Source organism: Panthera onca, chromosome B2, assembly GCF_046562875.1.
Source record: "Panthera onca isolate mPanOnc1 chromosome B2, mPanOnc1 haplotype 2, whole genome shotgun sequence".
Lineage (NCBI taxonomy): Eukaryota > Metazoa > Chordata > Mammalia > Carnivora > Felidae > Panthera > Panthera onca.
The window spans coordinates 137,360,656-137,386,716 of NC_138343.1; the positions used below are offsets into that span (position 1 = coordinate 137,360,656).

General features: G+C 37.3%; 1 long non-coding RNA gene across 3 annotated transcripts; it reads right to left on the reverse strand.

Moving 5' to 3' along the window:
• Positions 1-1,482: 1,482 nt before the first annotated feature.
• Positions 1,483-24,302, reverse strand: LOC132666508 (uncharacterized). Of its 3 annotated transcripts, XR_013555427.1 has the most exons (5): positions 24,258-24,302; positions 23,675-23,889; positions 18,935-18,991; positions 13,583-13,652; positions 11,717-11,815 (listed from the first exon to the last, which is right to left on the reverse strand). It is a non-coding gene; the product is annotated as an uncharacterized LOC132666508 (long non-coding RNA). The 3 variants fall into 3 exon arrangements; XR_013555428.1 differs by lacking the exons at positions 11,717-11,815; positions 13,583-13,652 and adding an exon at positions 1,483-1,662; XR_009604697.2 differs by lacking the exons at positions 11,717-11,815; positions 13,583-13,652 and adding an exon at positions 18,645-18,708.
• Between the last annotated feature and the right edge of the window lie 1,759 nt (positions 24,303-26,061).

A 26,061-nucleotide genomic window follows, 5' to 3' on the forward strand; every position in this document is an offset into this window, starting at 1 on the left:
ATTTCTCCCGACTTTCTTCCTACTGATTTAAAGATACATTGGGGCCCCTGGGTGGCTCAGTTGGTTGGGCCAATGACTTCGGCTCAGGTCATGATCTTGCAGTTTGTGAGTTTGAGCCCCGCGTCGTGCTCTGTGCTGACAGCTCAGAGCCTGGAGCCTACTTCAGATTCTATGTCTCCCCCTCTCTCTGCCCCTACCCTGCTCACGCTCTGTGTCTCTCTGTCTCTCAATAAAAAATGTTTAAAAAAAAATAAAGATACATTGAGATAATACTTTCAGCCACTTTGCTTCTTACTTTCTATGACTTGTTTCCTTCAATAATCTTGCCCATCAGTCTACTCTAACTCTAGTGGTCAAACCCTAGAGCCTGTCATTGCCAGTAACTGCAATCTCTTCATAATTACGTATGCCTCATGCTCACTACCACCACCTATCATTTCATCTGACTTCATCCAGTGCTCCAACAATCCTGCAAGCCAACCAGGATTTCTAATTCATTAATACTCCCTCATTTTCATTCCTTGGCATTCTCTCCTCTTTACTACTTTAAACTCCATGATCCACCATTACAATCATTCCTATAAGCTTACTCCCTTGTCCCCATCCTGCTCTCTGAATCTTTCCTGATAAATCTTATACACAACTGTATTATAGGCTTTTTATACACCGTGCCTGGACCCATGCATACAATTGGAGATAAATTCACCTTATTGTTTGTTTGTTTATTTATTTTATTTATTTTAAGTTTGTTTTTAATGTACATTTTTGAGAGAGAGAGAGACAGACAGAATGCAAATGGGGGAGAGGCAGAGAGAGAGGGAGACACAGAATCCAAAGCAGGCTCCAAGTTCTGGCCTGTCAGCACAGAGCCTAATGTGGGGCTTGAACCCATGAATCGTGAGATCACGGCCTGAGCTGAAGTTGGATGCTTAACCGACTGAGTCACCCAGGTGCCCCTATTTATTTGTTTTTAAAAGTTTATTTATTTATTTTGAGAGACAGAGAATGCAGAGGATTGGTGGGGATGGTGGAGGGGAGAGAACCCCAAACAGCTCTGCACTGTCAGTGTGGAGCCCAATGTGGGGCTCAAACCCAGGAACCAAACTGGGAGATCATGACTTGTGTCAGACGCTTAACCGAGTGAGCCACCCAAGTGCCCCAAGATTCAGAGTATTCTCAAAACTGGTCAGCAATCAAACCATGTTACTGCAGAACAGTTCATTCATTCTCACATCTCCTAGGAACATTTTACAACTTCTCTGCCCTCTGTACTTCTCTAACACCTCCTCCCTCATCTTCATTCTCAGATGATCACATTGCTGCAAACTTTTCTTGGAAAAATTGAAGCAACGAATACTACAGAATTTCTACAGATTACTATCTCTACATTCTTCCACCTCTTGTGTTCACTGATCCTATATTTTGTTCCTAATCCATTCAACAGATTTATTAGGTATCTCCTAATAAGGGAGGTCTTGGGGATACAAACATGAACAGGCATGGTTCTTGCCTTCATAGAGTTCACAGCCTCGCCATTGGATTCAGCAGTCTTCTTGAGAATGACTCGTCATTCTATCAGAGAATGGATAACTTCATCACCTCTGTCTCTGTCATTTGCTCAAGAGTTAGAACTAGCAAACTCCCTCTTCAGCTTTTATCCACCTGACACAGAAAGAAGAATGAAGTGGAACATAATTATTCAAATTATAAAGTATGGAGATCATCTTATAATTACAAAGAAAAAAAAGTGTGGCACTGTTAATTACTGCAAATGATTAAGATTGTTGATTGAGAGGTGATGAGTACCTGCACTTAAGGGCTGGCCTGTCCCATGACGATGGCATAGTGCCATCTGGTGGATGCCAATTCTGGCTCACAATGTGATCTACCAGAAAAGAAGTTTCAAGAGGTGTATAATTGTATGAACAGTTCTGCTTTCTAAATCATTTCTGAGTTCAAAAGTACTCAAATATTTAACCTTGTCCAAATCAGTAGAGATTCAATCTGAGAGAAGTAACCCAGTGTCTCAAAATGAATGATTTTGAGAGCTGAAAGGGATATGGGCCAATCTTTTTGGCCATTTTACAGATGACAAAACTGAGGCCCAGACACCTTATATGACTTTTAAAGGTAATATCATGAGAGCTGGATGGAACTGGATCTAGGAATCTTAATCAGTTATCTTTCTTCTACATCTATATTTTATTCCTTATTTTCCAGTTAGCTGGCTGATTATATAGTAGGCAATATTATTACATAGTACTATAGTATATAAATTATATTTTTATAACTTTTTAGGGATAGAGATGAGAGGTATTCTAATGCAATTTTCTTTTTCATTTCACTGATGATAATTAGCTAAGAACACATTCATGTTTCCTGACTCAGAGTGCAGTCCTCTTTCCTTAAATGCCGTCTAAAAGATGATCTCAAATGTAAAAATGGCTGGTTAATAATGATCCTAAATAAACAAACAAAAACTTTGAGCTTATAATTAAATTGGTATCTTGAGGGGCGCCTGGGCGGCTCAGTCGGGTAAGTTTCCAACTCTTGATCATAGCTTGGGTCATGATCTTCCAGTTTGAGTTCGAGCCCCCCATTGGGCTCTGTGTTGATGGTGGGGAGCCTGTTTGGAATTGTCTCTCTTTCTTTCTGCCCCTCCCCCTACTGGTGCTCTCTCTCTCTCTCCCAACATAAATAAATAAACGTAAACAATTTTTTAATTGCTATTTTGAATTTCTGACAGTTTACAATAGTATTATTTTTAGTTTTAAAAATAACCAATTATTATATTTCTGAAGAGCAGTGTTTTCTTACAAAAGCTAGAGTAAGTTTAGTTTTCCATTAATTCCTGGAAAAATTACTTCTTCCTATTGTCAAATAGTAACATTAAAGAACAAACAGATGCTTCTGTATTTTGTTGTTAGGGACCAAAATAATGAGATGGGTATACTTGGAAATTTGAAAATATGCAGTCATGCATATGTTAACTAACTTGAATTTAAATAATAATAAAAAAAAGGAGAGTGGGGGAGAGGGGCCTGGGGTTGGAAGGAGGGAGGGAGACACAGGGAATTTTGATTCTGGGGAGAATGGTGAAAGGGCATCCATCCAATTCTGTTTATAGTTATTACTTACATGATGAGAATCTGCAGCAAAAAAAAAAAAAAACAAAACTTGTAAAGGAGAACATTAAGAATGACACAAGAGGGGCACCTAGGTAGCTCGGTCAAAAACAAAAACAAAAAAAAAAAAAACAAAGAAAGAGAAAAGGTGGAAACAACGCAAATGTCTATCATATGATTTGTGGATAAATCAGATGTGGTGTGTTTTTTATGAGAGAATATTATTCAGCAAAAATAATAATGAAGTGCTTGTACATGATGACCTAAATGAGCTTCAAAAATAAAATGCTAAGTGAGAGAAACCAGTCACAGGGGACTTCATGTTGTATTATCCCATTTACATGAAATGTCCAGAATGGGGAAATCTATAAAAATGGAGTAGATCGGTGGTTGCCTAAGGCTCAGAAGGGTAATGAGGGAGACTGAAGGAGAAAATGGCTAAGGAGTGCATTCCCCTTTATGGGGTAATGAAAGTGTCCTAAAATTGATTGCCATGATGGAGGCACAAAGTTGTGCATTAGTAAAAGCTGCCAGTTTTCCAACTTACGTGGGTGAACGGTATGGTCTATAAATTATATCTCAATAAAACTGTTTCTTCAGAAAGCAAAAAAAAAAATAATTAAATGATTCTTTAAAGTTGGTCCTCATAATGTCACCTGTTAACTACTGCATTGGAGACATAGCAGTTAGAAAGTCAAAGCTGATTAAAAAGGGGAGGTGGAATAAAAATCAAAGGATAAGGTAAACAATCATACTTAAATACACACAAGACCACTTTTAAACCACAAAAATATTGAAATAGTGATTTCCTAGGTAGACTTTTATATTTTGTTTCTATTGCTAAGTCAATTTAAGATTCTAATAGAAGGTCTCTTGCAATAGAGATTAATATGCAAACCTAATACTTCACTCCCCAGTGAGAAGATGATGATTGAAATCGATGGTGGCTGCAAAAATCAGAGTTGGTTAATGTCACTAAAGAGAACGATCAGAGGTTCTGTGAAATTGTGTTTTTGTGCAGCAGACTGCTTAAAATGTCCTCTGACAGTGTTTATAATATTGAACTGATCAACTAATAAAGGATTTCTTAGATTAAATACAGAGAATTCTTCAGTATAAGAGGCAGTGGAGTATAGTAGCTAAAAGCACAGCGTTTTGAGCAAAATTTCTAGATTTTGGGTGTGAGCTTTTACAATTTCTAACCATGTAACCTGAACTGTTCTGTACCTCAGTTTCTCCGTTAGTAAAATTTCAGGAATAATGCTGCATGCTTCACGGTGTTCTTGTGAAGATGAAGAGCTGATTTACAAGAGTCACTTACACCAGTGCCTAGCAACTAGTAGTCACTATAGGACAACACGTTAAGATATTAATATCAATAGGATAAATCAAAATTCCCAATAAACTTATTTAGTTTTACTCATCCTCAAAGTTTTGCAGCAATATGGACTTTAGCAGCAATACATACTTTTATAATTAAGATGATTTTAACAACATGAACAACAAAAAACAAACAGAGCATACGAGTAAGACTTAATGATCTTAAAATTCAGAAAGCCTGGAATTTTATTTTGCCTGTGTGACTTTCAGTAAGTCATTTAACCGACCTTAGTAAAATTTGCCAATAATTCTGATCCTTGTAAAAGACATGACCAAAGGATGAAATTAAGTGATAAATAAAAAAATATTAGAAACTGATTTCATCACTGGAGAAAATGCAAATATTATTATTAAGACTATACAAGATTTACCTTGGTGGAAACGTATAGAAATTCCCTTCCTCAAAGAATAAGAGACCACTCCATTTAAGAGATTACTTCCAATGCCATTTAAAAATCATGTCTTCCATTTGAAGATTGCAAATTGAATCTATCCTTACTCTATTCCCTGACATATTAAATTAAAATGACAATGAAATATTTATAAAGAGATGGATTCCTAGCAATCTGAGAATGAGACAAAGGTCATTAACAACCCAAAGATTTTGAAAAATTTCTGAAAGATAGAGAGAAGACGGGATTGTGACAATCTAAAGCTGAGACAGCAATATGGAGCAAACACAGAATATGGCTAGATTGCACATGAAAGCCCTTTTCGCCCTGCTCAGCTATGGAGAGACTCCAAATTCTGGATAAGAAGGCATTAAGGGTTGGAGGGGGAAAGGGTGCTATAATAGTGATAACCAAAGGGTCAACAACACAAATAGTGGCAAAGTCTCTGCTCTTCCTACCTCAGGCATGCAGCTGAGTTATCGTTGCCCAAGTTACCCTGGAAGAATAATCACAGAAGCAAATTTCTCAAATTGTGACCTGCTAACCCCTTGTATCAGAGCTATTAAAAATTCAATATCAGTGGGGCGCCTGGGTGGCTCAGTCGGTTGAGCGGCCGACTTCGGCTCAGGTCACGATCTCGCGGTCCGTGGGTTCGAGCCCCGCGTCGGGCTCTGTGCTGACCGCTTGGAGCCTGGAGCTGCTTCCGATTCTGTGCCTCCCTCTCTCTCTGCCCCTCCCCCGTTCATGCTCTGTCTCTCTCTGTCTCAAAAATAAATAAACGTTAAAAAAAAAATTCAATATCAGTATCAGACTTGTAGCAACTTACTAAAAATCCAGAGAGTGTATTCCATTCAAGAACTACTCCATTGAGATTCTGGGGCAACACATTAGAATATGTATTTTAAACAAGTTTCTCAAGTGATTTTTCTGCTTCCCGTTATATTTTGAGAATTACCACACTAAAGAAAATGAACCACCTGACTTGTAGTGGCAAGGTTTCCTTTAAAATGTGTTGAAAGCCTGTAGTACGTTTCTTATTCTGACCAAAATGGAGTGACAGGAGCCAGAGTTACCTTCCCATCTGAAAAAAAAATTTTTTGACAAGTTTTTCAGAAACTGGACATCAAGTAGTATAGGATTACTGAGGGAGGAGACATAAATGAGGTGAAGCCTATGATTATCTCGACTGACCACCCAGTTTACTGACTACAGAGCAGGAAGGCAAACCAAGGTGGAGCCCACTGAGAGAGCAAGAATCTATAGATCTGCCCAGGGCTGAGTACTTCTTTGCTGAGTACTGATTAGCACGTGTGTGGAGGCAAGAGAAAGAAATACTGAAAAGAAGCAAAAGCATTGATTCTTGGTCTCATACAGAGCCAGCACGAATTTGTTTTCCTACCCAAGAGGGAAAACATACTTCATAGGGTTCTGGGTGGAACACACAGAAAGTTCTTGCCTCAAGAACGGGGAAAAATTAGCCCTCTACTAAAGGCTTCCCTGGTCCCATCGAACATTATAAATAAGACATGAAGGGATCAGACACATTCCAAGTCATTTAACTGCATTTTAGAACCCAGCTGAAAAATATTTGTAGTAATACAAAAACATCCATCATTCAGGAGTTAAAATTCAAAATATATGGCATCCAATAAAAATTACCAAGCATGCAAAGACACAGGAAAGATGCCAAAGCAATTCAATGGGGGGAAAGGAAATTTTTTTCAACAAATGGTGTTGAAACAATTTTACAGCCATATGTTAAAATGTTAACCTCAACCCTGACCTCAGACTTTATATAAAAACTAACCCAAAATGAGTTGTTGCCCTAAAAATAATAGCTAAAAACTATAAAATCTGTAGACAAACCCAGAAGGATATAGCGATTCTAGGTTTGACAAAGATTTCTTAAATATGATGTAAATTGATGGAAAAGACTATATATTGGACTTCATCAAAATTAAATACTTTTATTCTTTAAGGGATCTTTGCAAATGGAAAGGCAAAGCTATCACGTGGGGGAAAATATTTCCAAAATATTTAGCCAACAAAGGAATTTTATCTATAATATGTAGTGAACTATGATAATTCAATAAGACAAAAAATCCAATGAAAATGGGCAAAAGATTTGGACTATTTGACTAGTGTGTGTGCGTGTCTGTGTGTGTGTCTGTGTACACACAGATGATGTTGAACATTTTTTCAGGTATATCTATTTCTTAATGGCAAATAAACACCTAGAAAATGCTCAACATCATTAATAATTAGGGAAATACAAATTAAAACCACAACAATATACGACTATACTCTCAGTAGAATGAATGGCTACAATGAAGAGGTTTACCAACACCAAGTCTTGGTGAAGATGTTTACCAAGTGGTTCTCATACACTGCTGGGCATAACGTGAGATGATACAACCACTTGGAAAATAGTTTGGCAGCTTCATAAAAAGTTAAATTTTCACTTAGCATTTGCCCCCTAGGCATTCCACCTCTATGTATTTACTTAAGGGGAAAGAAAGCCTGCCTTTATACGAAAATGTGGATATGCATGTCCACAGTAGTTTTATTTGTAATAGCCAAGAACTGGAAACAACCCAATGTCCATCAGTGAGAGAATGAATAAAAAAGCTGTGATATATCCATGCCGTGTAATACCACTCAGCAAAAAAAGGAATGGATCATGGATAAATGCAACAGAATAGATGCAACTCACAATCCTTATGTTGAGTTAAAGAAGCAAGACAAAAAGAGTACAAACTGTACGATTCCATTTATATAAAATTATAGGAAGTAAAAACTAATCCATGGTGTCAGAAATCCTGTCAGTGATTGCCTGGGGCTGGGGTAGGGGCAGGAGATGAAATTGCAAAAGGGCGTGTGAAAACTATTGAGGTTGATTGATGTGTTAATTATCTTGATTGTGGCAATCCTTTCCATGAGGTATTCATGTCAAAACTCCTCAAATTTCCACTTGTGTATCTGTGGTTTATTGTATTTCCCCCTAGGTTCCCTCCTTGGGGCCAATGCACCCATCCCTGAGCCACTGAGAATATTGGTTTCTTAAAAGTCACCACTCTATTCTTCTCAGGGAACGGCTCTCAGAAACAGAGAAATGCACCACCCGAAGTTTTAACCCCTGGCAGAGGATCCAGAAGGATAATAAGTGGTTGGTACAGAAGTAAAATGTTTGAGCCATCTTGCTTCAACTTGGGACTACTTTGGAGGGTCAAACAGAGCTCCGGAGCTTCCCATAGGATCAACTAAGGTTTCATTTACAACCCCACTGAGGGCCAGCTCTTTCCGGGTCCCATCCTTCCTTCTTCACTTTTTATAGTCTCTATTTTAAGACCACTCCTGAACACTTCATACCTCTGGGTCTATCACCATGGAAACTATGCCAAGCTATTTGGTCTCAGGATTGGTATAGGAAACAGACATTACATAGAATTTTAGTGTTGGGTCTTTTATCAGCTGTCTGGCAATTATTGGTGGAAAATAGGATTATGGGTAGCTCTGGCATGTTGTTAAAATATTCACCAGTGGTAACATGGAATGTGTAATTGGAGGGCATTCACTGGCTGATGCTCAGTGTCTCCAGTACTTGAGAAGTATGAGGGAAAGGATTAACTATATAAGGACTATGAATTGGGAAGCAGTTGCTGAGTGTGTTTGATTCATGTATTTAGAACAATGATGGTTCACTGATGATCCAAGGCAAAATTTAAAAGGCATAGTCTTTTTGCCATACTTAAAGAAAACTTGCTGTACCAGGAGTGTGTGCCTCAATTTGGGACAACTTTGAAGGGCCATCCCAGTTCAATAGCTCCTGGTAGGATCGGCCACAGCATTGTCAATCAGCTTCTGTTTCTGCTCATTGAGGCCATGTTCACTTCCTTCCAGCTGTATCTCCCAAGAGCATTCCCCAGTGAGATATCTGCGTGTGACTTCTTGCAGTTTTCCCGAAAAACGCAATTCAAGGCCTGTCCCTGCCATTTGCAGCTAAGCTGTCCCTTTTCCATATACACAGAGTTCACCTTCTGTGTCCTTCAGTGCAGTTGGGCCATTGGGAAAACAGGACACAGGCTTATATAACAGAAACAAAACTGGTCCAACCCAACTCTGTACAGCAACCAGGGACTTCATTCATAAACGTGATTAATACTCAGAGATTTCTAGACTTTTGAAGGGGAGCAAGAGCTCAAAAAGAAAGATGCAGATGAATCAAAGGACATTTATCCCTTGAGGAAAGAGAGCTAACTGGGCAAGAGAAGAGGGGGAGGCTAAACATCCAGTTGGTATTTTTGACCTAGCAGTGATCTGTGTTTTCATCAGTCTTTCCTCTGATTACCTCTGAGATTGAACAACTTTTTATATTCTTAGAGTCCATTTGTGTGTTCTCTTCTGTGACTCTCTGGTATATAGTGTTTGGTAATGTGTTGGCTGCACTACACGTATCTAAATACCCCAGAGAAAAAAGATTTTGCTTGTTTGATACCGTTCTTGTTTTTTTCTTACTTACCTTTAGAGTTCTCTTGATTTCTTTCTCTCTCTTTCTGCTTTGTCTTGAACCAATATTCTTTTTTTCTAAGGATAATGTTCTTTTCTAAGGATGTGTTCTTTATGTTATCATAATACAGGAATCACTTTTGATGAGAAGTTTTGGTGGGAAGAGTGCCTTTTTTATTGGAGTCTCAACTAAAAGCAGATTCCCAATGGGCAGAAACAATAATTCAGGAGTCGCTGACATTTAATTCTATTAAATGTCCTCCCTTGGCCGTTCTGTTTGAGGTCCTTTGTACATAACCAAATCATAATCAATTATCAATAATCAATTAGTGCATATGCTACATATATCATAAGATGTTCTTCACTAGATACACCCTAGTCTATCAGTGGTGTTTAAAAAAGAGAGAGGGAGGGAGAAACAGAAACAGAGAGGAATTTGTGTAGAGTGCATAGGCTCAGGATTGCGAGACAATTTAGAAGTAGTCATTTGGGTACAAAGAATGTGCAAAATAATGATGATTATTAAGTATTTCAGATCTGGTCCCAAGCTAAGTATGAAGAGAAAAATTCAGTATCTCTGGAAAGGATGGATGGTCCCCTACAATTCACTTAATCTTTATTCTTCATTCAATATCACTGGGGAGGCCGTTCATATAATGAAATGATTAAGGCATCAGTCTCTGTGGAGCTTTGGCCTGTATTTGAATCCCAGCTGTGTGTTTTTTAGGCAAATCACTTCACTTCTCAGAACCTCAGCTTCTTTGTCTTGGAAAGGGGAATAGCAGTAATACCTGCTTTCTGGGGTAGCTGTTTGGATTAAATTTAGGAGAACAATACATAGAGCATAGCAACACTGTGTGGATAAGATATTGTGATCATTTTTAAGATTGCTACTAGATAAATATAGTAATATTCAGATATCAATTTAAAAAACCATTTGGAACAATGTTTAATTTTGGTGTAAATGAAAGGGGGCCTTAAAATGAGTAATAGTAAGTTTCATAGAAATCTCATTTGGTTTTATTTATTCCATGACTTGGAAAAATTTAGTGTAAGTCTAACTCACTGGCTGAAAATTAGCTTTTAAATCTTTAAACTTGTAAACTGCATCATCCAATTATTTTAGATAGATAAGCACATTTAACTAATATGCTTTCTACCAAGATTCTCTCGTGTAGACATTACATTAAACTGGATAAGATATTAATTGTCTAGAGTTTTATTATAGACTAGCACAACAGAGCTAAATGTGGTCTATGCTTAATCATTCATGATTTAAGCAAGTTCTAAATATGACTCAATGCTTCTGTTAGGTTAGCTTTAAAACCAGGTCTAGATTTCAAGATATATATACTGTATCTATATATCATATATATGTATATATATTTTAATTTTTAATGTGTATATGTTTTAATTTTGTTTGTTTATTTATTTATTTATTTATTTATTTATTTATTTAGTGCTGATGTGGGGCTTGATCCAATGAACTGTGAGATCATGACCTGAGCTGTAATCAAGAGTCAGACGTTCAACTGACTGAGCCACTGGCACCCCAAAACATATTTTTCAAAATACTACCTAGTACCTAGTATTACCTAGTAAATTTTGTTTTTCTAAATTCTTTATTTTACTTGTTAGAATTGATTGAAATGCTACTTTGAGTATGCTGTATGCTTTATATTATACACCTTTTATTGTATTTGGTGTCTAGATATCTTATGGTGTCATTTATATCAAAGAATGTAGTTGAAACAGATTTTTTGCTTTAGTTTCAAATGGGAACATCTATTTGGGAGGACAGTTCTTTGATTTGGGGTTAACATCCTCTTTGCCTCACATAACGTCAATTGATTCTCTGAATTCCTTTAGTTTGTGGTTTGTATGAAACTTTTGTTTATGGTTTCTGCTTTTCCGTATGCCATGTAGATTTCTTTGTTGCTCTTCAGCTTTCTAAAATATACTTTTAATTTTATTTTTTTATTTCACCTAATTTTCTTTGGCAGCTCATGTAATTTTGGAACACTATAAAATGACTACTTGGAACATTCATCTCCATGCCCCTGAGGTTTTGTTGAAACAAAATTCAGGGGTGGTAAACCAGCTGTTCCAGATAGCTGCCTTCACCAAAAATTTGAAAATAATTAGAGAGGAAAAAAAACAGCCTTTGGAATAAATCTACCCTTATTTTCCTCTTGTTTCTGTCTTTGCTCTACTTTTCAATAAGCCCTTCCCATCAGGAGTTCCCTTGGAAACAAAACTTACTGACCTTCTACTTATTGAGTTATTTCCCATGTATCCTTACCTCAAAGACCACCTTGGCCACACTTTCTTTCCATATTCACTATTCGTTCTTGAATCTTAGATCCAAATCACCGTTAGCTGGTTCATTGAGGAGACAAAGATGTTTGTTGACTTTAAGTGGAAGGAAGAAGCAAGGGATGAAAGAAATCTCTGAACACAAACCATGAACTTCTTGATTATATGTATTTACATTGGGAAGAAAATTTTAAGAGAAGCAGGTGATATTATTATTACAGGCTTAATTTCATTGATAAAGCCTTGGATAACAGCATAAACTGAGAAATCTTTGCTATGATAACAACCTGAGCCTAAGGGCTCAGAGAATGGAAAAAAGGACAAGTTGTTTTCCTGGACAATTTTGTATTATGCAGTTTTTCTATGGGGATTAGTGTCTCTGTTTGCCATTAGGGCCACATACTTCATTGTTTTTCCTTCTGTCCTCTCATTCATGAAAAATTCTAGTCTTTGACACAGAACTTCACAATATTGCTCATGTGACATATTCTAGTGTTTCATACATTGAGAGATCAGTGTAGAAGGATCAGTGTAGTTCTTTGTTTATCACACCTAGTTAGCAAGTCAGCTGAAGTGGCCTGGCTTTTAGGTAGATTGGCCAATGAATCCTTTCTCTTTCCTTCTCTCTTGACTTTTAAAATTCTGTACGGCCAGCCAGAGGCTGTTAATAATTTCCAAGGATTATATGTGGGTTTTAGTGGGAAGAAAGTCCCCAATTAAGCTGCTGGTTCAAAATGCACACCAAAACTGTAGTTCTAGATATTATCTCGGCTAATTATATATCTGTGCTTTGATTTCTATTTATGTTAATTGAATATAAATTTCTCAGTAAATCTATCAGGATGATTGGTAATAAGCAGAGCCAAAGTTGGAAGTTCCTATGTCTATGGCCTTCTTAACTAATACTTAAACAAACAAACAAACAAACAAAACTTTTTATTTCTAAGACTTTGTGCAAGTTGTCAAATATTAAAACGTCTCTTTTAAGTGTATAAAAAGTTTTGGTTTGTATATGCTATATATTGTTATTTTTTTCTTTTAAGATTCTGTAATGTTTAAATATATGCTTGGTTGGAGATTGTGTTATTTTTTGAGTCCAGAAATGTTCATTAGCAACTTTGCAGGGAGTAAACGTAACTCTGCTATATGCATGTATTTAGTTTCAACTGGAGAGGAAAAGAACATTTTCAGTAGATAAAATTATTCTCTACGCCTTTCAGAAAATCTGTGAGGGTAATTATGAAAAGAGCATAATTATGCAAGCCACTAAATGCATTTCCAAAATAGCAGGACACTTATCATTTATTTATTTTAAATATTATGATGGATTAATAAAATGAATATATACAAAGGGAATGTTTATTAAGAATAGCAAGCCAGTAGAGTATAGAGACAATAAGTAGCAGTGAAAGATGCAAGTGATACTTCTCAGTGTGCTCAGTCTTATTATTTATTTTTTTTCTGGATTCTGGGGTAAAATGTATGATATTTATTGGTCCTTCCTAACATCCTTCCAAAATGGCTTTTTTAAGAATTTTCACCGTGAAGGGAAGAAAAGGGGAAAATAGAGTGATAGTGACCTAGTGAAGGATGTGTTGATTACTGTATTAAATATAAACACCTAGAATGAGTACATTGGAGATCCAGAAAAAGAGTTGTCTAGGGATAGGAAAAATGTTAATCCAATCTCCAAAGGAGATTGAACAGTACTTATCTCTTCTAAAAGATTGTAAAATACCCTACCTTCCCTTTGCTGAGGACAAAACCTTTCCTTCCCTCTACCCTTCAAGATTCTTTGGCTGGTCCAAGAATTAAATTGACATGAGAGAGATTAACAGGAGAAAATCAAATTTAATTACGTACATACGGCAGTTCTGTAAAATTCTGAGGCCTCCGGGCAGTCAGGCATTTGAGGCTTACATGCCATCTAGAGCTAAGGAGAAGGGGTTAAGGGTTAAGGGTCTGAGACTGCAAAGGGGAGGAAGACAATTCACAGGAAGATGATAAAGACTACATGTTTGGTAAACAGTTTTTGCAAGACCACTTGACAACAATGGGAGGTAGAGAGAAATTTTAACAGATTTTGCTAGGTTGCTCCCTGTTTACCATACCTAGTTCATATTATACCAGTAGTTACCTATGTGATAGCTCTCTTCCTGGAGCGGTTCCACTATCTAAATTCTTTTAGATAGGTTGGAGGAAGGTCAAGTGTTCTTCCCAAGCCTTCTGCTTCTGAGAAATGATTGGCTTAAACAAATTCATGCCAAAGACATTTTGAGGGGGCAAATTTTGCTCCCCTATACTTTCATTTCATATTCTGGATTTATTGAGATGATTTGGGCTATTAAAGAATGATAATATCATCTCATCATCATTATTTAATCAGCATGGCTTACCTTATTGTGTTTTTTTTTTTAATTTTTTTTTTTAATGTTTATTTATTTTTGAGACAGACAGAGACAGAGCATGAACGGGGGAGGGTCAGAGAGAGGGAGACACAGAATCTGAAACAGGCTCCAGGCTCTGAGCTGTCAGCACAGAGCCCGACGCGGGGCTTGAACTCACTGACCGTGAGATCATGACCTGAGCCGAAGTCGGCCGCTCAACCGACTGAGCCACCCAGGCGCCCCATGGCTTACCTTATTGTTGAGTATGTGCCATTCATAGCTCTAAGCACTTCGCAAGTACTAAAAAATTTAATCCTCACAAATAACCCTGTGAGATAGCTGTGACACAGGTCAATGTTAGTATTAATTTATTTTTGTATAGTTAATTTATTTTTCATTAATTTTTATAGAAGTCCTTCATGATGTACATTAATATTTGAATTGAGCTTTATACCATTTTAAAATATACTTATCAGACTTTAGTTCACTTTTACTGATTTCATAGACCACTGTTTTTAAATTTCATAATTTCATTTTTGTTTAGATCATAATTTTTATTAATTTCTGTTTTCTGTGGAATATTTCATTGACAGGTTTTTATTTACGAGAAAACATGGGAAAGTTTTGCATCATTGGCCATGTCTAAGAATGTCCTTAGGCATGAATAAAAGCTAGATTAAAAGTTGAATTTTTACAATAAATATTGCCCACTTGAAATGTGTTCTACTATTTGTTATAGTGGAAGACTCATCAGATGGCCAATTCAGTTTTTAATTTTTCTTTGTCAATAAGTTATTTGTTACTAGCTGGATGGTTGTAAAATTTTTTCTTAATTCCATAAATTTAAAAACAAAATAAACATATTTTGACATGGATATCTGGATATCCTGTCATTAGTGTTGCTTGGTGCTCAGTTGAGTTCTGCCCTGAAGTTGCAAGCCTTTCTTCTGGCTTTAATGTTGGTATCTTCCTCTGTTTTGTGAAGCCCTGCATAAAAATTGATGTTTATTCTTGTATTGTCCTATTTTTAGTTCCTTGCAGAGTACCTGACATATTTGTTAAAGTCTTTGAATTCTTGAATGAATTGTTCTAGCAGCTGAGAGAATAATATTTAGAGCTTTCAACTGGTAATGCAGGGTCTAAAGAACCATCAAGAGACTGAGATAAAAAAATCTATGTAAGAAGTTTATCTCTCCAGTGAAATGTATGAACACCAGATTCGAGTTATTTCTGTCAGAAATGGTAATGTCAATACATTATAGTATTATCAATAGTCAAAGCTTCAACAGTCATCAATCAATAGATTATAACCTCATCAGGAAGCCTGTGGGGCATTCATTTAGATGCTGCCAGAATTCTGACAATTGTGTTTTTATTTAAAATTCTGGATATCTTTGTTACAACTTCATTTGGAAAAACGGCGTCAAGCCTGCAAAAGTCTAAGCTTGCTTGTTTATTCACAGCCATACATTTTCATAAATGATAAAGAGATACTAGAAGGAGTTTATCATTTTATTGGTCTCTGACCCAGGTCAAGAAGTTAGTAGTTTCACAAAGGGAATTTGTAATGTTGCCAGATGATGAAATTGATAACTGGGTGCTTTGGTAGGACCTTTGAGTTGGTGTAGCTCTTCTGTCTATTTGATGGTGATGCTCTATCCGGTTATCTTCTGCTATTGCTATCATTTACTGATATTAAGTAAACATATGTCTTTTGCTTGTGACTCTTGAAACAAGAGGGTTTTTGTTATTTTTGTTTTTTTGTTGTTGTTGTTAAACAATCATCTTGGCTCTTGTGACATCTGCTCAGATTGGAGGAGAAAAGTGAGCAGTGGGCATAGATGGGAAAGAAGGGGAGAGAGAAAAATAGTGTAAAATGGAAACCATTGGTGAAGTTTGAGGGATGGGGGCACAAGACGTTGAGAACATCGAGTGAGTGAATAAATAGCCAAAGAGAAGATAAATGTTTGTTTTGTATGGTAGATGCCCTAAGTACAAATAACACTTCAAGGAAGAAAAAAAATCTTCAGACAATTACTAAATAAAATTGTTTCAATAAAATACTGCTCTTATTGTCAAAATAAAAACCATTCCTGCTGACCCGCATATAACATTTTGGGTCTAAGAAATATATCTTCAGATGAAAGAACTATTAATGTATCTTACTTTCCCCATGACACTCATATTATACAGGGGAAGTAATCACATGGTCAGTCTGTTCTGGGGAAGCTCAGTCAATCATCACGTGTTCTCTAACCTCTGCCTTACAAGTAAAATGATAGCAGTGCAAGAAAAGTAACATGCCAGAGATTTAGCATGCAGGGATGGAGTCTGGTAACATGGATCAGTTTCATTCCCTTTTAAACAAGCTCATTTTATGTATGAATGAGTGTGAAATACTCCCATGGTTGGCCTGAGGAAGGGAGGTATTCATGACCATAACACTATTGCTGATATTAAAATTTAAATAAAAGAAAATTACATAAATCAATTCATCTTTTATAATCAGAACGGTTTTTAACCTTTTAAAAATAGTATGTTTATCATTGAATTTGGTCTTTAATTTAAAAATAATCATGTATTTATATGTGTTAGGTCATGGATAATGGCATAATTACTTTTATCAAAAATGGCAGAAAATGAAATGCACTTTGATTTTTAGGAAAGAGCACATGAGAGTATCATGGCAATATATATACCAAAAGAGAGACCTGGAAATCCTAGAATTTGGGGAAGAGTTACTTGCCTTGTAAGTTCCTCAAATGTTGAGATCTACATCTCATTGGGAGATAAGGGGAGGTGTAACAATGTAATCATGAGCATATGAAAAGAGAGCGGGTGTTGCTGGCATTAAAGGCCCTTCATTGAAAGAGATAAAGAGACCTGTAATAACTGTACTTTCTGATGGAAGCTGGTTCAATGAAGGGGTATGAGTGGATGTGGAGGAATAACAACACCATATCACACTGTTGACTGAATGCAGCTATAATGAGTAGAATCCTCCTACTCCTGGAACTGGTCAACTATGGACAATTACCAAAATGGGGAATACTGAAGCAACTTGTTGGTGGTCCGGTAGAAGAGTCAATTTTGGTTATGCTAAATTCTTGAGATCGTGTATTAGACAGGCAGGTGGTGATATCAAAAGGATATTTAAATGGAAGGACCTGGAATTCAGGAGGGAGAGGATAAAAATATGTGAGTTGTTAGAATATAGGTAGAATTTAGTAAGTCTGGGACAAGAGGTGAATAAGGCATTCATTTCCAGTGCAGAATTTAAGGGAAGGGCACCAAAACCCTAGTAATCAACATAAAGAATCTTTTAACTCAACATTTTAAAAATAAAAATAATGTAAAAGTCCATGAGGAAAATATCAAAATTTTACATGTCTTAATGGGACTGGTTGTGATTTACTTAAAGAATGAGTTTAGATAGAGAAGAAAATTAATCCAAGGACTAAACTCTGAAACATTTAAATGTTTTGGCACTGGAGAGATGAGAAGGAACCAAGAAACACAGAAAGAATGGCCAGAGAACCATTTGGGAGTGTTTCTGAATGCAAGGAGGTGAAAGCCCAGGAAGGAGGTAGTGTTTAGCTGTGTCATTAGATCACAGAGGTTGAGTGGATAAAGTCTAGATTACAAATAAATTAAGAGATCTTTTGTGATCTTGGTGAGAACTGTTTCAGTTGTGTGTTGGGGACAAAAGCTTGACTGGGGTAAAAGAGAGAGAGCACAGGAGAGCAGTCAGGACAACACTTTTGAGTTTTGTTTTTATTTTTCAGTTTGCACAATGTGATTTTTTTTAAGGTGTAAAATGTGATTTCACAGATGTATAGACTGAAATGATGATCACAATCAAGCTAATGTAACACATATATCGCCTTACTAGTTATCATTGTGTGTGTGTTTGTGTGTGTGTGTGTGTGTGTGTGTGTGTGTGTGTGTGTGTGTGGTGAGAACATTCTAGGTCTACTCCCTTAGCAAATTTCAAGTGTGCAATATAGTGTTAGTAACTGAAATCCCCATGCCCTACACTAGGTCTCCAGAACTTATTCATCTTATAACTGTTAAGTTTATACCCTTTGACCAACATCTCCCCATCTTCTTCCTACCTTCCTAAGTCTCTAGAAACTGCTGTCCAATTCTCTGGTCCTATGGTTTGACTTTTTTCAGATTCTACACATAAGCTTTGCTCTAAGGGATAGCAGGGAAGGAGTGACAAGGAAAAGAGGATTTGAGGTAAACGGAGAGACTTCCTTCGAAGATAGAGGTAACATATTCTGTTGGTGACACAGGAATGCGACAGTAAATGTGGGGAATTGATAATGTGAGGGTATGGAATATAACGACAGGAGGAATAACCTTGAGTAGGTGATAGGAGCTAAGGGACCTACTGTGTGGAAGACCTGGCTTTATGAAGGCGCGTGGACAGTTCACTCGTTGCAATAATAGGGAAGACAAAGAGGACACCAGAAAGGAAGTTACCAGAAATCCTTCTGTATAATTATTTACAAAATTGAATATTTTAAGTCAACTTTTTTTCAAAGGATGCATCCACCTGTCCTCCATACTCCATTTGATACGGTCCATTACCCCATTCTATATTAAAAAAGGAAAAAAACAGAATCCATCAAATGTGAACTCTCCATAACTTTTAATCTCTGACCAAACTTAGCTGCAATAACACTAATCCTTCTTTCCCCCTAAGAGAATCCCCAGTGAAAGTTGACTTTCCTCCTGAGATCCATTTCTTCCTGTGCTATGGATTCTATCCCCTTTCATCAGTACACACACACCTTGCTCCCTCCATTATTCCACTTCTTACCTGTATCTTTATCTTCCCCATGTTTTCAAGTCCCTCCCTTGCTCAGGTCACTCCCGCCTGAAAGAAAATAAATGCCTTCTTTAATCCTATATTACTTTAAAAAATCCCTACATAATTCCCTTTTCCTTTGTAGCCATTTCCTTTGTAGCCATTTCTCTTTGTAGCTATTTTACTTTTTAATCCAATTTTTAAAAATTGAGGTACAATTGACTTCTAATATTATATGAGTTTCAGGCATACAACGTAATGGTTCAGTATTTGTATATATTGCAAAGTTATCACCACACGAAGTCTAGTTAACATCCATCACCATACATAGTTACAAATTTTTTCTTGTGATGAGTTACAATGTTACAGTATTTTTCTTGTGACCAGGACTCTTAACATCTACTCTCTTAGCAATTTCCAAATATGGAATTGTGTATTCTTCACTGTGCTCACCATAATCTACATTCCATCCCCATGACTTATATACTTTATAACTGGAAGTTTGTGCCTTTTCATATTGTACCACTGTACCACTCGCATTGTAAACATTACCAGAGCAATTATTCTAATCACCAGTTAATAATTTCATGGGTTATTTTTATTAATTAATAATAACATTATTAGCAGAAGTATGAACTACTTCAAATATGCAGAAAGGTATAAATAAATAAGATGAAGTTAACCCATAAAAGAATAACCAAAAGGTATAAATAAATAAGATTAAGTTAACCCATAAAAGAATAACCAAACATGAGAAATTCAACAAATCGAATCATAATGCCCTTTGTATACCTCTTCACCTGTGTTTCTTTCTACTAACCCCGAGAGAACAGGCAACTCTCTTGAATTCATTTATCCACCTCATAGGTATTTTTCTCTATCTTTTAAGGCAAATCTATGTATGCCCAGAAAATCTGATTTTTCTTTGCATGTCTCAACATTTTATATTAATTTTATCAGACTGTGTGCATCCTGCCACTTTTTCTCTTCCATTAAGTTTATTTGTGAGATTTGTCCATGCAGGTGCGTGGATCTCTAGGTGTTCATTTTAATGGTCAAGTGATATTTATTACATGAATACCACTAGAGGTACACTGCATTCCAAATGAATGGATACTGGTGTTATTTCCAGTTTTCTTTCATTCAAAAATCTTGTGATGAATATGTTTGAAGGTTTCCTTATAAACAGGTTGGGTGTTTCTCGAGTGCAATAGTGCTCAAAGTGTGGTTTGGGGCCTGTGAGGTCAGTTATTAATTATGAAGCAATAATTATAGTTTTCACGCTCATTGTCTCATGACTGCAGAATGGAGTTTTCCAGAGGTAACACGGCACGTGCTATGACTACAAATACGATGTGGAAGTGGGTAGGAGAACTCCAGTTGTCTTCTATTAACAGGCAGTAAAAAGATTTGCAAAACTGTAAAACCATGCCTCCCTTTCAATCGTTTTGTTTTTAAAAATGTAGTCATTTTACGAAAAATGTATTATGTGTTAGTGTGATTGGTTTGTTGTTTTGATTTTTAAAAATTAAACCGTGTTTGTAAATTTTCTGTTTTAATTTCTAATATGTTAAATATTTTTTTCTTTCTGTGATATTCCTGTACAGTCACCCTCTTCACCCCACAATCTCTGGCAAGCATTGTTCTGCTCTTAAATCTCTATAGTTCATCCTTTCAAGAATGTCCCATAATGGGAATCACATAGTATCTAATACATTAAATATTGATGAATATAATCCTTATAAATGAATATTCTGCATGTCCATCATCCTCAATACATTTTAAGGCTATAAAACGTTCAAATATAAAAGTAGTCTAACTTCTGCTATGGTGTATACATTTAAGATTTGAATTGCTTTGCTTGTGGTAATGCGTTATCACATTTCCTAGATATTGTCTATATGCTCTCGAAATCAATATCATATGAGAATTAGGTGCTGTTTTTGCGCCTTGGCAATGTTTGGTATTGGCACAGATGTACAATTGTTGCCATTCATTGAGAGCACACTGGTGTTTCCTTGTGGTTTAACTTTGCATTTCTGTCCTTACGAGTATGATAGAGCATTCTGTCCCATTCTTTTTGACCACTGGCTTTCCTCTTCTGAGAACTGAATATATGTTAGGTATCACAGGATATTAAGTGACATGCTATAAAATTAATTCTCTGATGTACAATTACCAGAACATAGGATAATTCCATCACATTTTGCTTCTCTCACCATACATGGATAGTCACTTTGCATGCTTTTTGGAACCACCTGGAAGCTGAATGCACCTTTTCCCAGGGTCCTTGCAGGAGTTTAAATCCTATGGGGGAGAATGCCCCCATAGTGATAAACTCTCATTTATCTAAATATATGATTTGTGCATCTTGGTCTCGCACATTTAGAATCCAGTCTCAGGCTTATTCTCTGGACTCCTGAATGTACACATTGGATAATCCTGAACTTCCTTCCAAGTACAGTCCCATTTCTCCCTTAGGAGAAGCAGGAAAGCTGACTGGTGAGGGCGAGTCATGGCACTGTTTATTGACTTCGTGATCAAGAGGAGATGTAGAAGGCAGAAGCTTGGGGTGGGAGAGTGCATGCTTTCTTGCAGGCGTGAGAACCTTCATCCCCTTCAAGCAAGAGGGGAGTGCTTAGCTTCAACAACAAGCAGTGCTTGTTTCTGCTGGCACCGCGCATTAAGGGGAATCCTGGAATTCAACAGTTTTAAGTGCATCAAACTAAGTAATCCCATTCCAAGTGTCAGGGCTCCTTCCTTTTTCAGCCAGGACTCTGACCTTGGCATATAGGCAAGTGTTTGAGATTGTTGAAGTTCTTCTATTCTAATATTAAGTGCTATATCTACCCTTCACCTTGCTTTGCTGTCAGGTGTAGGAGGGGACAATGTCTTTAGGAGCTAAAAGGAGAATTCTGAATTTCGCTCTTTGTTTTGCCTACGATGCATGCTCAGTCATTAGTTACATGTTTTCCTCAAAATCATCATTGGCACTTATCAATAATTCCAATTCCATTGTTTTATGGTCGCAATTGACTCCATATTTGTCCTTTGCCAGGTATATTATAGCTGCTAACGCAGTATCTCAAGCTGGAATAGTATCCAGGTTCACTGCCCATGAAAATTTCAACACTCTCATTGCTACTTTTTGCCAGGGACCGTGTGTTGCAGCTGCCAGTGATGGAGTCTTCTTTGCCTTCTGGATGACAAGGATCCTAAGCCTAAGTTCCATATTTACCATCTACTTCCTAAAGTTACTTCTAAAACCAACTGCCACAAATTAATTTCTTTGGGCAACATGTGGGAAACTTATTAGGGAATACCTTTAGGATTATCTCTTGGGGAAGGGAAGGAGGTAGGAGTGGAGAAGAGGAAGAAATTCAGTACCACTGTAGTTCCAGTGAAGACCCCCTTTGCCTCCAGCTTAAGCGGGAACTCTCCTTCAGAACTGAGTGAGGGGGCCAGGCCTTTATAACAATGTTAGTCAGTCATTGGATGCAGGATGCCCTGAGAAGGTGGAATGCCCCAGGACCTGTCAGCTGTTATGCCCAAAGCTGAGGGCTGTCTGTCCTCAGTTCTCCCAGCAGGTGGATTAACATGTCTTTCATTCCAAAAGGAGGGTCTGATCCATGGCACATCGTGTGTCCACCATGCCAAGCTCTCAGCTATTTCTGTTCTGTTAAGTCACCACTTTTCTGTACCACTTCTTTACTCTTGGTTTCTAACACTTTGTCTACCCACGTCTCCTCTACAGTCATCTTTGTTTTTGTGAGTTTATTCCTTAAAAGAAAATACCACTGAAATGTAATTTCAGGAGGGTGCCGGTAGTAAACAGAAGTAAACACATGTGTTCCATACGCTCTAAAAAACCCAAAATTTGATTGGGGAAGCATGAAAGACACTGTTCCTATTTCTAACACGTGTTGTCCCAGCTTTTATTTCTTTGGTTTTAAATTTTTTTTTTTTTCAACGTTTTTTATTTATTTTTGGGACAGAGAGAGACAGAGCATGAATGGGGGAGGGGCAGAGAGAGAGGGAGACACAGAATCGGAAACAGGCTCCAGGCTCCGAGCCATCAGCCCAGAGCCTGACGCGGGGCTCGAACTCACGGACCGCGAGATCGTGACCTGGCTGAAGTCGGACGCTTAACCGACTGCGCCACCCAGGCGCCCCTTATTTCTTTGGTTTTAGATCTAGGTGCTTATCCAGCATCGCCTTGGGCATATGAACGGGATAGGAGCCGCACTGGCCAGAATCCTAGTATTGATTATCTTTTCTAGTTTCCAAGGTTGTCAAACGACCTTATCACAGCAGAGAAATGTATCTCATTCTGCGACATAGGGGATGAGGCCATGACACACACAATACCCTGAAAAACCTTTCTCCCTTAACCATGTGGTCCACCTGTCATTAACTCCTCTCTCTTTCTCGGGAGAGGAATGGATTCACAGCAACAGACACGGAGAAACACCGTTCTGCTACTTAATTGCATTCTGACTCTATACTACTTATTCTGGTATCCTGGGGAAATATTTATTACATCCATATTCAATTTAAGAATGAAGAAGCCCCAAGGAATTACACACTAATGTTTTAGAAAGCGGGTCCTTACCATTTCTAATATTCCCTTAAAACAATACAGTTAGTATGAGCCACAAAATTTAGAGCTTGGCCTGCAGCCTGTTATGAGAAAATTCCACTCAGCTTTAGGCTGCAGTGTATCATTTTGTCAAAAATGCAGCTCATACTTACCATCTTCTGTGTTGTATGCCTTCATTTCAGGCAGAGCTCTTATCCAATCCCAATTTAGCTGCACCCACTTCTCTATACCACTGACAAACTCAGTGGGGATGGTTTCCCCAGGATTTTTTTTTTTTTCAATTGAAGTACCATCTAGAAATGAAGGAACACTCTGTTAACTCCACACAGTTGGAGTTGATTCAGAATGAAGCTACTTGATTTCCACCCTGGAGGGAAAGAATAAATAATGATGAAATTGTCACTCAAAAATAAAGTGTTACAATTTTTCAATCCCCTTTATTCAACGAGAGGTAATTAGATTTAGTAGTGAATTGGTTATTTTACTGGTAAGGATTTTCAGGTAAACCGAAACCAGTGGAGGTTAAATTGTGTGCCTAAAGTCACACAATTTTCCAGTGAGTGACAGAGTTGGGAGGAGAGCCCCAATGTCATGGTGCCTAGAATTGCTGTCTTTCTAATAACAATTAAGAGATGACCATCTGATTATTTGCTTCTTGTGTTAGATAGTGATTGGTCACATTCTAGTCACTCTAACTTTTCCTTACTAATTTTTTTTCTTGTCTATTGCACTCACTTGCCCATTGTAAGTTTCCACAAGTGTTGAAATGAGGAGACTTACTCTCTTCCATTGCTACTATGACAACCTATCTAGTCTATTATGACCTTTTAGAACCTTTATGAACATTGTTTTTGCTCATTAGCTTCTGTTCTTTACCTGTATGCCATCTATTGGTAATGAAACATGACTCTGATCTTTCAACACATTATACCGTCAGTTCAGGTCTTTCTATTACACAAGTTCATGGTTCCGTATGTCGTGTATAACTTTTAGAACTGTATTTTCTTATTCAACAACATTTATCTCAAGTGATAATTATGTTTTATATTAATTATTTGAATTATTTTCTTCATGTCTTCTTTCTTCATAAGCCTCCATGAAGGCAGGTTTAGATCTGTTTGGTTTTTTTTTTAATTTTTTTGTTAATGTTTATTTATTTTGAAAGAGAGAGAGAGCACGAGCAGGGGAGGGGTGCAGAGACAGGGAGACAGAGGATCTGAAGCAGGCTCTGTGCTGAACAGAGAGCCCTACATGGGGCTTGAACCCATGAACTGTGAGATCATGACCTGAGCTGAAGTCAGACACTTAGGCTACTGAGCCACCCAGCCACCCCAAAGAAGTAAGTCTTAAATGGACACAGGAGAACATCCCCATTGCTATGCAACTGGGTTTAGCACAGGTGGAACAAGCAACAACATCCATCACCCTGTTTCTCCCTGGAAGAGACCTAACCTCATACTTTCTCAGCTGCAACCTAAGAGTCCAGCTTCTAATCCACTTACATGAAGGTTTTGACTGCAATCCTCCCTTTTGGGACACTGATGGGTCTTGGCACGTCCTCAGCTACTGAAAGCCACTAAGAATAAAGATGGTGGCTTGGACAGTCAATAAGGTTTGAGAGGCAAACAGGAGCTCCAGCTGGGCTGATTGATGAGATTCATCTCCTACATGAAACTGCTTTTTCAAAACCATAATGAGAAATCCTCTCACATGAGTTAGGATGTCTATTATCAAAAAATAAGAGCTAAATTCTGATGAGGATGTGGGGAAAAGGGAACACTTGTACACTGTGGGAGGGAATACCAACTGGTATAACCACTATGGAAAGCAGTATGAAGGTTCCTCAAGAAATTAAAGATAGAACTACATATGATCTAGCAATCTCATTTCTGGGTATACATCTAAATCAAATGAATTCACTGTCTCAAAGAGATACCTGCACTCCCACATTCATTGCAGCAATACTCACAATATTCAATATTCAGGGCAGCCATGATATGGAAACATCTACGTGTTCATTGACTGATAATACATGGATAAAGAAAATGTGAAACAGAGAGTGGCTGGTAAAAGGGTACCAACTTTCAGTTATAAAGTGAACAGGTCTGAGGATCTAATGTATAAGACAGTGACTAAATTTGGTAGTTCTGCATTGTATCATTGAAATCGCTAAGAGAGGAGAACTTAAGTGTTCTCACCAAAAAGAAAAGAGCGGATGGATGTGTTAATCAAATCAATGGTAGGAATCCCTTTGCAATATATACATAAATCAAATCATCACACTGCATACTTTAAATGTATTTTGACTTTATTTGACAATAATACCTCAATACAGATGAAAAAAATAAACATAGGCAAAAAAATAAGTGAAAAAAGCCTTTATTTCTGGTGCAGATAACAGCCCATGGTACGCGAAAGGTGCTCAATAAACTTTTGTTGTGTAAGTGAATGAGCCAGTTGTCTTTGTTTTCTCTTATATATATTACATTTTTAGAATTCAGGCTCCAAGATTTTTATGTTCTTCATTCTTTATTATTAT